General features: G+C 35.8%; 1 long non-coding RNA gene across 1 annotated transcript; it reads left to right on the top strand.

Moving 5' to 3' along the window:
• Positions 1 to 505: 505 nt before the first annotated feature.
• Positions 506 to 5,742, top strand: LOC125277517. The gene is made up of 4 exons (XR_007186913.1): positions 506 to 1,003; positions 1,148 to 1,212; positions 1,381 to 1,462; positions 5,401 to 5,742. It is a non-coding gene; the product is annotated as an uncharacterized LOC125277517 (long non-coding RNA).
• The last annotated feature ends 6,463 nt before the right edge of the window (positions 5,743 to 12,205 follow it).

Here is a 12,205-nt window from a genome sequence, read left to right as displayed (position 1 = left end):
GTTGCGCGAACGTGTTTACCATAGGGCAGGGATGGGCAACTTTGATATTGACGAGGGCCAACATTTTTTCTCCTTGATACCTGGGGACCAGATTACTAATCCACACTCGCACCTTTTACACTGTCTTACTCAATTTACTTTTTACTAAGGGAAATTTATGTATAATTAATGTCATTTGTTTTAAAAAGATTGTATTAACTGTAGCCTAAATGGGGAAACTTTGTTTTCAGTTGGCAAGCAATATTAAAGGGATAGTTCACCCAAAAAAATTAAATTCTGTCATCATTTACCTACCCTCAAGTTTCTGTTGAACAAAGAAGATATTTTGAGGAATGTTTGTAACCAGGTTGCTTTGGGTCTAATACTATGGAAGTCAATGGTGCCCCAGAACTGTTCAGTTTCCCACATTCTTCAGAATATCTTCTTTTGTGTTGAACAGAACAAATACATTTATACAGGTTTGGAACAACTTGAGGGTGTGTAAATAATGACATTTTTATTTTTGGGTGAATTATCCCTTTAATATCTTTATTAACAATATTAACATCTCAATGGCATTTTCTGTAAATTTGCAACTAACAAATGTAGCTACAGTTTATATTTGATTACAAGGTTGGAGAACATTTTCAACTCAGCCTCGTTAAAAAGTGCTTATTTTAAAATATGACAATCTACTGGGTGTTTACAGGAGACGAGAGGCGCTGATTGGGCCATGGTAAATCGACGCGTAAATCCACCAATCACAGCGTGCTTTTCTCGTGACGTAGGAACATTTGAAATTGACGAACAGCGCGAATGGTAGTTGAAGAAATTGGCGCAAAATGTCCCTGGTCTGATTGTCTTTTTGACGGAAAAAGCGAGTACGGACTCGTTCACAAACAGAGTCGCGGCAGATACAGAGTTGTGATGGAGGATGTTTTACCCGCTCGGACAGTTTGTGGCCCAAACAACAGAACTGTCTCCTGGTCAACGGAACTCTGCCCTCAACAATAAATACTGGAATGTAAGTTTTTAAATGTCTTTTTCAGTTTACATCTTTCGTTTATCCTTTACGTATACACTAAAATCCGTTAGATCTTTCTTAGAATATAAGATAATGTATACTGCTTTAGAATAACAGCTAACTTTTAGATTTGTTTTCATTCAGAATCAGACGGCCTACTTAAATATGGACACTGATGATGCAACAAAAAGTCTTCATTTACAACAAAGGTACTTTAATCCGTCGTTATGCGATATTGTGTTCTATATGAATACGGATACTGTGCATTTGCTACTTAAAAGTGTTAATCTGATTATTTCTTTTTAACTTAAATAATAATATTAAAGTAATTCATAAAGATATGTTGAAATGGGAAAGATATGTTTTAATTTTTTTAGGTACTTTGGGGCTGACAGACAGCCATTGTGAAGGACACAATCTGGCAAAAATTTACCTGCAGAAGTGAATGGGAAGATATGGGTAAGTGGTTTTGTAAGTTTTGTTGTAAATCTTAATAAAATGTCCTTTAGAAACAGTTTGTAGTAATTATTTACTAATATTTTCAAGAACAAAATTATGTTGGTTTAAGAAATGCAACATATTGTTAACCTATTTGAACATTATTATTATTATTAATAATAATAATATTATTATTATGTTTTCCTCCGAGACAAAATTTTTTAACCCTTAAAGGATTAGTTCACTTTCAAATGAAAATTAGCCCAAGCTTAAAGGCCTTTGCACACTGAGTCCAAAATTTGCATGTGAAACTTAAAATAAAAAAATAAATTCGACCTCACGTTATGTCAATTGCGTTTGCACACTGCCTCCGAAACTTTCTTCCGTCAAAAAAATATTCGGATCAGGTTCGATTTTCTGCGTTTTTCGCATCCGTGGCATGCGTTTTGAGAGACGTTTTGACAATTCAGAGCCACTGTACGCGAACGCAAAAATCCAGAATGCCATCTGACAAGTTGATCCACGTCTTCTACAGCACAAAACAGCAGCACTTAAAGGGCATATTGCAGGTTAGAGCATCAGTGATTCAATGTATAGAAAAATAATGTATGAAATAGATTTTCTTGAAAAAACACATATAAATACGCTACATAGGCTTCTGGAGTCGTTTTTTGTGAGAGAATTTTACTTCCGCATCTGAAAAATGCCAAATCGGAAGTGACGTAACTCAAGGGAGTGCGATCAATATAAACAATAGGAAAACAATGGATCGCAATGACAGTTCGGATGCTGAGGAAGTTGTACATTTTTATTCATACTTGTATCACAAACCACAGCCATACAATTAGCCTGCTATGTGTTTATGAGAGCAGGGACAGACCAGGATTAGACAAAATAACGGTCAAAATAGACAAATTGAGCTGTTGTGTGAGGAGAACCAGTGGAGAACAGGGCAGCGACCGATGTTAGCTTAGCTAACGATATGTGCTCAGATCACAATATTGTACAGATTATTATCATGATTCAGGCAATAGCAAAGCTATTGGTCATCTAGGAGTAACGTTATTGATTACTAATAACAGAATCTAATAAACCTTGATCAGGCCTATGTCACACGCGTTAATATCCGTCCGCACTAAAGTTACGTGATATAGCGGTTTCTCATCACGACTGATTTGGTAGTTAGCAAATTAAATAATAAAATAATAATAATAATAATAAAGATTTACGGTGCACAATTCACGTGTTCATCAAGCTGCATCTCTGACGGATCCGTGATCATGTCTCCCGCCGGCGGCCGAACGTAGTTTATGTGTTTCATGTAATGTTATCCTTTATTCATTAATTCTGTGTTATGAGTTTATTCCGTGCCCATTCACTGATAGTGTGAGGATGTATATGACGCCATGATTATGTAGTTGTGTGAACTTGAATGTATATACGTTTACAGTATATACATGGCATGAATGAAATTGGAGTATTTACATTACCAGCACATAATTCAAAACTGTTTTGTGTGAGTGTGAGACTGTATGTATGTGTACATAATTTGTATTCATCAGTGTTGAAATTGATTCAAGTAAAAATGGTGAAGAAGCATTGCGTGTGTAAGTTTATTCATTTAATATCATTATTTACAGTAGTATTACAATGTTGAACTCCATCATATCGCCGGGATGATAATCCTTCGGTCTATAATGAACACGTTTTTTCGACGCAGATGCAGAAGTGAAGTCCCGTCTCTTCACCTGCACAAAACACACCCCGGCACGGAAGATAGCAGCAGCGTCCTTTTTCTTGTTATTAAACCTCTGGTACTCGATGTCCTGACAGGCTGGAGTTTGTGCAACCTCCACAAACACAATAATTTACCATGACGATGATAAATAGAATACAAAAACTACAGAAAACACACTAATTCACAACACAATAATTTACCATGACGATGATAAATAGAATACAAAAACTACAGAAAACACACTAATTCACGACCGCTGTCACTGAATACCAGCCTACTCTGCACTGAATCAACACAGAGCTCGGCGATCGACTCCCTTGAGTGACGTAAAATGACGCGACGCTGAAAAAAAAGCGTTTTTTACAGAGACTGTCACTTTATCTACTACTTTATCACTACTACTTTATCTACTACTTTATCACTTTATCTACTTTATCTAAATTCATGCCCTTATGTCCTGCAAAACATGTTTAAACCCTGCAGTACCCTTTTATATGGTATTTTTGTACAAGGTTATATATTCATCTCGAAAAAAATGTTTAACCTGCAATATGCACTTTAATGACAAACAACGTGCGGTTAATGAAGGCCTTCTGAAGTGTGAAGCGATGCATTTGTGTAAGAAAAATATCCATATTTAACAAGTTATGAACTAAAATATCTAGTGGTCTGGCCAAAGCTAGATATTTTACTTCATATACACCTAGGATGGCTTGGGTGAATAAAGCTTGGTGTCATTTTCAAGCACCAAACACAGACCTTAAGTTCAGTGCTATCATTTGTAACTGATCAGACTTAATAGTTGTCATATACAGTGTTAAGTTGGGCAACCCTTTGCAGAATCTGTGAAAATGTGAATAATTTTAACAGAATAAGAGCGATCATACAAATTGCATGTTGTTTTTTATTTAGTACTGTCCTGAGTAAGATATTTTACATAAAAGATGTTTACATATAGTCCACAAGAAAATAAATAGCTGAATTTATGAAAATAACCCTGTTCAAAATTTTGGGAACCTTTGGTTCTTAATACTGTGTCGTTACCCGGATGTTTTTTTGTTTTGTTTTTTGGTGATTGTTCATGAGTCCCTTGTTTTTCCTTAACAGTTAAAATTGCCCAATATTCCCAGACCCCTGACTCTTAATGCATCGGGTTTTCCTTCTGGAGCATCAGTGAATGTTTGAAACTTTTTTAATAGTTGAGTTTAAGTACCTTAGTTGTTCTCAGTGTGAAAAGATGAATCTCAAAATCATACAGCCACTGCTGGAAAGGGTTCAAATATGCAGAAGATGCTGAAAAACTGAAGAATCTGCAGGAGCTGGAGGATTTTTCTGAAGAACAGAGCTCAGTTTAACTGCTCAGGACAAACAAGAGACTCATGAACCACCATCACAAAACACACAAACAGTCGTGGATCATCAGGTAGTGACACAGTATTGAGAACTTGCAGTTGCAACTTTTTATCTCACAATTCTGAGAAAAGTCAGCCAAAAAAAAGCAATTGTGAGAAAAAAAACATTGCACAATGACATTGACATTGTAACTCCCAATTGCGAGAAAATGTCAGCAGTTTATGTTTTTTCTTATTCCATAGTGGAAACAAGCGTCCATACGCACATTCTGTAGCTCATATATAATGTGCAGATTGCAAACGGAAACATCCAGGAGCACAGAAACTTGTCAACTGTCCTATAACTTAACAATAACAAAACGGTGTAGAAACTGAAAGTTATGGCATATATTTTTCTTTCTGCTTTTAAAGTAACTAAAACCTACAACTTCACTATTAGCAAAGAGATGCTACACTGGTAGGATTAATTCACACACACAGTTGCTCTCGCTGATGCATTCAAATACAGTGCTACTTTATCTGTATCTAAATGAAAAGAAAAGCAGAAATCTGTAAGAGATGTAACGATCCATAGACAAAATAACTGATGAAAACTAGCTATGTTGTAGCAATAGAATTGTTGGCAGCGTTTTGCTGCAGCTCTGCACAAGTTGACTCAAGTTCGAGTCTCGGTTCGAGGTTCATGCTTTTCAAGCCAACATCAAAGTTTGTAGTTGTGTTATTAACATAATGGATTAAGTAGATGTGTTTTAAATAGCAAACAGAGTAGATACTTAAAGTATTATATCTATTGAATATCAATATTGTTTGCGATCTTAAAATGTAATATGTATTTTGTGTTTACACTGTTGTATGCTCCTCTGTTATAGGCTCTGAGGAAAAACTCTACACACAGACGCTCTACACACATAGACGGCTCAATGCTGCTAACTGGCAGAGCAGCTGGAAAACTAAAAGACAAGAAAAGAAGAACATTAATACGGATGACTGTATTATTTTTCTTCAAGGACCAGGTCAAGCAAAGACAGTGATGAGCACTCAGAGCAAACACAGCAGTCAGACGCAGGATTACACACTGGACTTTAGAGTTCTTCAACATGTGATGTTGGACATTTACTGTTTCTAAAGCCAATAATTTATGTGGATGCCATTTATAGACCTGTTAGATTTTGTTTTATTTTTGAGATTAATAAAATTGTATGTTTTAACAATGTTATAGCTAAGCTTTTTCTTTCTTTCTTTTTTCTTTTTTGAATATTTAGGAGAACATTCTGGGAACAAAAATAAAACTTCCTGTTAAATAACTATAAGAATGTTAGGGGATAATGTTCTAACAATGTTATGACTAAACATTTCTAGAAGGTCATCGCAAAACTTTTTTAGAGTGTTTTGTAGAGAATGTTATCTTACCTTTTTAGAAGAACATTCTAAGAACAAAAATAAAATTTCCCACTACAAACTTTATAAAAACATTGGGAAATAATGTTCTAACAATGTTATGACTAAACAGTTTTAGAATGTTTTAGAGAATGTTATCCTACCTTTAAGGAGAACATTCAGGGAACTAAAATAAAACTACCCGCTAAAAACATTATAAGAATGTTAGGGAATAATGTTCTAAGAATGTTATCGCTAAACATTTGTAGAATGTTTTTTAGAGAATGTTATCCTAACATTTAGAAGAACATTCTGGGAACTAAAATAAAACTACCCGCTAAAAACATTATAAGAATGTTAGGGAATAATGTTCTAAGAATGTTATCGCTAAACATTTGTAGAATGTTTTTTAGAGAATGTTATCCTAACATTTAGAAGAACATTCTGGGAACTAAAATAAAACTACCCGCTAAAAACATTATAAGAACGTTAGGGAATAATGTTCTAAGAATGTTATCGCTAAACATTTGTAGAATGTTTTTTAGAGAATGTTATCCTAACATTTAGAAGAACATTCTGGGAACTAAAATAAAACTACCCGCTGAAAACATTATAAGAACGTTAGGGAATAATGTTCTAAGAATGTTATCGCTAAACATTTGTAGAATGTTTTTTAGAGAATGTTATCCTAACATTTAGAAGAACATTCTGGGAACTAAAATAAAACTACCCGCTAAAAACATTATAAGAACATTAGGGAATAATGTTCTAACAATGTTATTGCTAAACATTTGTAGAATATTTTTTAGAGAATGTTATCCTAACATTTAGAAGAACATTCTGGGAACTAAAATAAAACTACCCGCTGAAAACATTATAAGAACGTTAGGGAATAATGTTCTAAGAATGTTATCGCTAAACATTTGTAGAATGTTTTTTAGAGAATGTTATCCTAACATTTAGAAGAACATTCTGGGAACTAAAATAAAACTACCCGCTGAAAACATTATAAGAACGTTAGGGAATAATGTTCTAACAATGTTATTGCTAAACATTTTTAGAATGTTTTTTAAAGAATGTTATCCTAACTTATAGAAGAACATTCTGGGAACTAAAATAAAACTACCCGCTAAAAACATTATAAGAACAATACATGATAATGTTCTCAGAACATTTTTAGAACAAAAAATTTCTAGCTGGGACGCTTTGTGTTGCTTTTGATATGGAACAAAAGTCTCAGATTTCAAATTCTGTCCATTTCATTAAGAAATTCAAGCAATAAATACCGTTTTGGCGCTCTTTAATGTGGCGTGATAGAGAGTTGTAGCTTCTGGGTACTCGCCTGTGCGTTATCAGTATCAAACGCATAGCAAAAGATTCCTGCCAGTTTTATTTTTGTTCTGGATCCAGTGCTCTGCTGCTACATTGGAGCGCACTCGCCACCAACTGGACAGGGGTGGGAATTACAGTTACAATTTACAGTAGATCACCCTGAGTGTAATCTGTCACCGTGACGGACGGCCTTCAGATTTTTCCGTCATTGATAAAAAAAAATTCCGTCAATGACGGAAAATTTTCGGTTAACACGACCTCTGGGCGACACCTTCACTTTTAGTCTGCGCTTCTTCCAGCTCAGCTGGTGAAACATGAAGAGGGGATCACGTTCCACCTTTAATTTATTTCACACAATCATGCCCTCATATGCAGGGTGTAAGCAATAAAAAGGGTTACATTTATCTGAAATAGAAGAAAGCTTTTGTAACATTATCACTACCATTCAAAAGTATTGGAAAGAAATTAAAGCGCTCCTATTATGGATTTTTGAAAATGACCTTTCATGTAGTGTGTAACACAGCTCTAAGTGAATGAAAACATCCTGCAAAGTTTTAAATCTGAAAGTGCACCGTATATAAAGTTATTGTCTCTCAAAAGTAAGAGTCGACTCTGAGTCAATTAAACGAGTCGTTTGTAAAACGAATCCCAAGCCGTTTCGTTGTGACGTCACAGTGAAACATTAGCATATTGCCCGCCCACTTAACGCGGCATTTTTTTTGTCAGTAACGCTAACGGCGTTGTAACGGGAGAAAAAGTAATTCGTTTGATTACTTGTTACTGAAAAAAGTAACGGCGTTAGTAACGCGCGTTATTTATAACGCCGTTATTCCCATCACTGCTTATTGCGCATGCAGACGCCAGGGAAAATTAATTATTTCAGCAACAACAGTTCAATCTTTTGTTGTGTTCCTGTCATTTTACTTCTCAAACCTCAGTGAGTTTAACGCAGGATTCACAAAACGCTTGGTCTTAAAATATGGATCAATGCCCAGTTCATTTGGACCAGCTTGTTCCTCTGAATCTCAACCTGTAAGAATGATTAATAATTGATGTTTATATTTTCTAGTGATCGTTCAAAATTCATAGTTTTGTATGTCATGTTGTGTAACGTACACCCTCGTCTGTATGTCTCCTGCTAACCGGCTAACTCACGTTTCTGTAGTTCTGCTATTCAGATGTGGGTCCAATATCGTCTACAAATGTGTCGATTAATGCAGCTTGTCTATCTTATTACTTGGAGTAATGATCAAGGATTGTTTACAAAGTGTAATGCATTATCAGCTATTCACATTTGTGCTTGGCTTACATTGGAGTTTACAACATACAAAACAAACTGTTTTTTTCCTCTGCGTTTTTATTATTACAGTAGAGTGGAGCTCTGTATTGTAACAGGATGTTAAGATGCTAGTCCATGCTAACTAGTTGAAGTATTCTAATCACAAAGGATTGGGCCATCTGACCAATCAGAGCAGTGTAGGCTCAAGGAGGGGTTTAGAGAAACTGATTCTTTGAACTGCTTCAAACGATTCATTTACAAAACATTCAGAACTGGATGTGAAATTAAATGTATGTTATGAGAAAACGAAAGTGTTTTTTGACCTTGCATGCATGTAAACCTGTTGTAGGAGACTCCCAAAACAATATTAGGAACCTTAAAAAAGGCATAATAGGGGCACTTTAATACTTTTATTCAACAACGATGCATTAAATTGATCAAAAGTGACAGTGAAGACATTTGTAAAGTGGCAAAAGCTTTATATTTCAGATAAATTGTGTTCTTTTAAACTTTCTATTCATCCAATAATAATAAAAAAAAAAATTGTGCACAACTGTTTTCATTTGTTGATAATAATAATGAATGTTTCTTGAGCAGCAAATCATCATATCAGAATGATTTCTGAAGGATCATGTGACACTGAAGACTGGAGTAATGATGCTGAAAATTCAGCTTTGATCACAGAAATAAATAGCATTTTAAAATATATTCAAATAGAAAACTATTTCACAATCTTACTGTTTTTGCTGGATCAAATAAACGAAGCCTTGGTGAGCAGAAGAGACTTATTTTAAAAACATTAAAAAGTCTCTACTCTGAGCTAATTTAGTTCCCCAAAAGGAATTCCTAGAAATAAAATCATTCCTAGTTCCTGTGGTGCGAACACAGCAAAATCCGAGTACTTCCGCCAATAATTCTGGGAACTATGAAAAGGTTCCTATAGTGCAAAAGCCTCTTATATCTCCTGAAAGTTGCTGACTGAGGCCTTGCCTTTATAGCTTCTCTACGGCAGTCTGAAGAGGCCATAATGTGAGATCAGAGCATCAAAGAGAAAAGTTTTCTCTTTCTCTTTATCACAGATGCCTCTCCGTGGCAACTATAGCATCCGTTGGACGGCCGATGCATTGGCCGTGTGTTTAGTGGCACTGATGGCTAGATATGGGCTTATGCAGCTTTTTTTAACTGCCTCAATAGATAAGACCTCTCATTAGGTAGGCCTGGCAGCAGAGGAGGTGGAGTATAAATAACACCCACCTCATCTCACTCTCTGTATCTAATTCCTCAGATCTAGACACTATTTTGATTGTCCGCCCACAGACATTCTACTGACTATAAGTAACTTTCACCTTATTCTACTATATCCCTAACCTAACAGTCGACTAAACTGTAGAACACTAGTAAAATGTCTGAAGTGGACCACCAAAATAAAGTTTAAAGGGTTATTTCACCCAAAAATGAAAATTTACCCTCATGTCGTTCCACACCCGTAAGACCTTCGTTCATCTTCAGAACACAAATTAAGATATTTTTGATGAAATCCGATGGCTCAGTGAGGCCCGCATAGACAGCAAGATAATTAACACTTTCAATGCCCAGAAAGCTACTAAAGACATCGTTAAAACAGTCATGTGACTGCAGTGGTTCAACCTTAATGTTATGAAGCGACGAGAATACTTTCTGTGCACAAAAAAATGAAAAAAAAACTACTTTGTTCAACAATAAACAACAAACAAAAGATTCGTAAAGCTTTGAAGCTTCATGAAGCAGTGTTTTGAAATCGCCCATCACTAGATATTAATGAATAAAGTCGTTATTTTGTTTTTTTTGGCACACAAAAAGTATTCTCGTCACTTCATAACATTAAGGTTGAACCACTGCAGTCACATGAACTGTTTTAAATATGTTTTAATTATCTTGCTGTCAATGGAGGCCTCACTGAGCCATTGGATTTCATCAAAAATATCTTAATTTGTGTTCTGAAGATGAACGAAGGTCTTACAAGTGTTGGAACGACATGAGGGTCGTAGTATAGGGAGTAATTAATGACGGAAATTTCAATTTTGGGTGAATTAACCCTTTAAAGGTGCCATCGAATGGAAAATTGAATTTACCTCGGCATAGTTGAATAACAAGAGTTCAGTACATGGAAATGACATACAGTGAGTCTCAAACTCCATTGTTTCCTCCTTCTTATATAAATCTCATTTTTTTAAAAGACCTCCGAAGAACAGGCGAATCTCAACATAACACCGACTGTTACGTAACAGTCGGGATCATTAATATGTATGACCCCAATATTTGCATATGCCAGCTCATGTTCAAGGCATTAGACAAGGGCAGCCAGTATTAACGTCTGGATCTGTGCACAGCTGAATCATCAGACTAGGTAAGCAAGCAAGAACAACAGCGACAAATGGCAGATGGAGCAATAATAACTGACATGATCCATGATTACATGATATTTTTAGTGATATTTGTAAATTGTCTTTCTAAATGTTTCATTAGCATGTTGCTAATGTACTGTTAAATGTGGTTAAAGTTACCATCTTTTCTTACTGTATTCACGGAGACAAGAGAGCCGTCGCTATTTTCATTTTTAAACACTTGCAGTCTGTGTAATTCATAAACACAACTTCATTCTTTATAAATCTCTCCAACAGTGTGTAATGTTAGCTTTAGCCACGGAGCACTATCAAACTCATTCAGAATCAAATGTAAACATCCAAATAAATACTGTACTTACATGATCTGATGTATGCATGCAGTATCATGTAAAGATCCATTTTGAGGGTTATATTAGTGTGAACTTATTATGTGACTATATTATGTGAACTTTGTTTATGCTGGTTAAGGCGAGTGTGAGGAATTAAAGGGGCCGCAGCCTGAATCGGTGCATATTTAATTATTCCCCAAAATAGGCAGTTAAAAAAATTAATTAAAAAAAATCTATGGGGTATTTTGAGCTGAAGCTTCACAGACACATTCAGGGGACACCTTAGACTTATATTACATCTTGTAAAAAAATGTTCGATGGCACCTTTAATAAATCAAATTTTTGACAGGAAGAATTTGCTGTAGTTTCAGAGCAAGCTTTCAAATCCACAAAATGGGCTCGACTCTCATCTCTCTCGAGAGAGTCAAACATGTGTGGAGCTTCCCACAGCGAACGCATCTCAGTAAATGCATTCAGCTTCCTCGAGAGCCAAACGCACTCCATGCAAATGCTTGATTCTCATCACTCTAAGAGAATGAAGTAAAAACAGAGCGTCCTACTGCAAATGAATTACCATAAATGCATCACAATGAGCCCATCTAGCTCCCTCGAGAGTCCAATGTGCTCCAACAGATTCTCGTCCTACACGCATATACAAACAAAGCGGCTCCTGATGACCTCTTTTACTCACGCACGCTCTGCTTGTGATGTCATGGACTGCCGTCGGCCAATAAATTGGTGTGTTTGTTACATGTGTTCAGACACCGGTCACACTGAGGGTGTTCCCCATAACATCAACTTCATGACGCAGCATTGAAGTTCCACTTTGAATGGGAATCAGTATCTGACTGAAAATGTCTGAGATCAGAAGACAAAAACAAGCGTAAACATCCGTACACCTTACACAAGGTGGATGGTTTGATGATAGAGAAAATCCTCAGTATTGATGCTCAAGTTGCTACTTTTTGATGGA

This window comes from Megalobrama amblycephala, linkage group LG10 (genome assembly GCF_018812025.1).
Source record: "Megalobrama amblycephala isolate DHTTF-2021 linkage group LG10, ASM1881202v1, whole genome shotgun sequence".
In the NCBI taxonomy this organism is placed as follows: domain Eukaryota; kingdom Metazoa; phylum Chordata; class Actinopteri; order Cypriniformes; family Xenocyprididae; genus Megalobrama; species Megalobrama amblycephala.
Note: the sequence above shows the minus strand (reverse complement) of the source record. Positions and strands in the feature narration are given on the sequence as shown.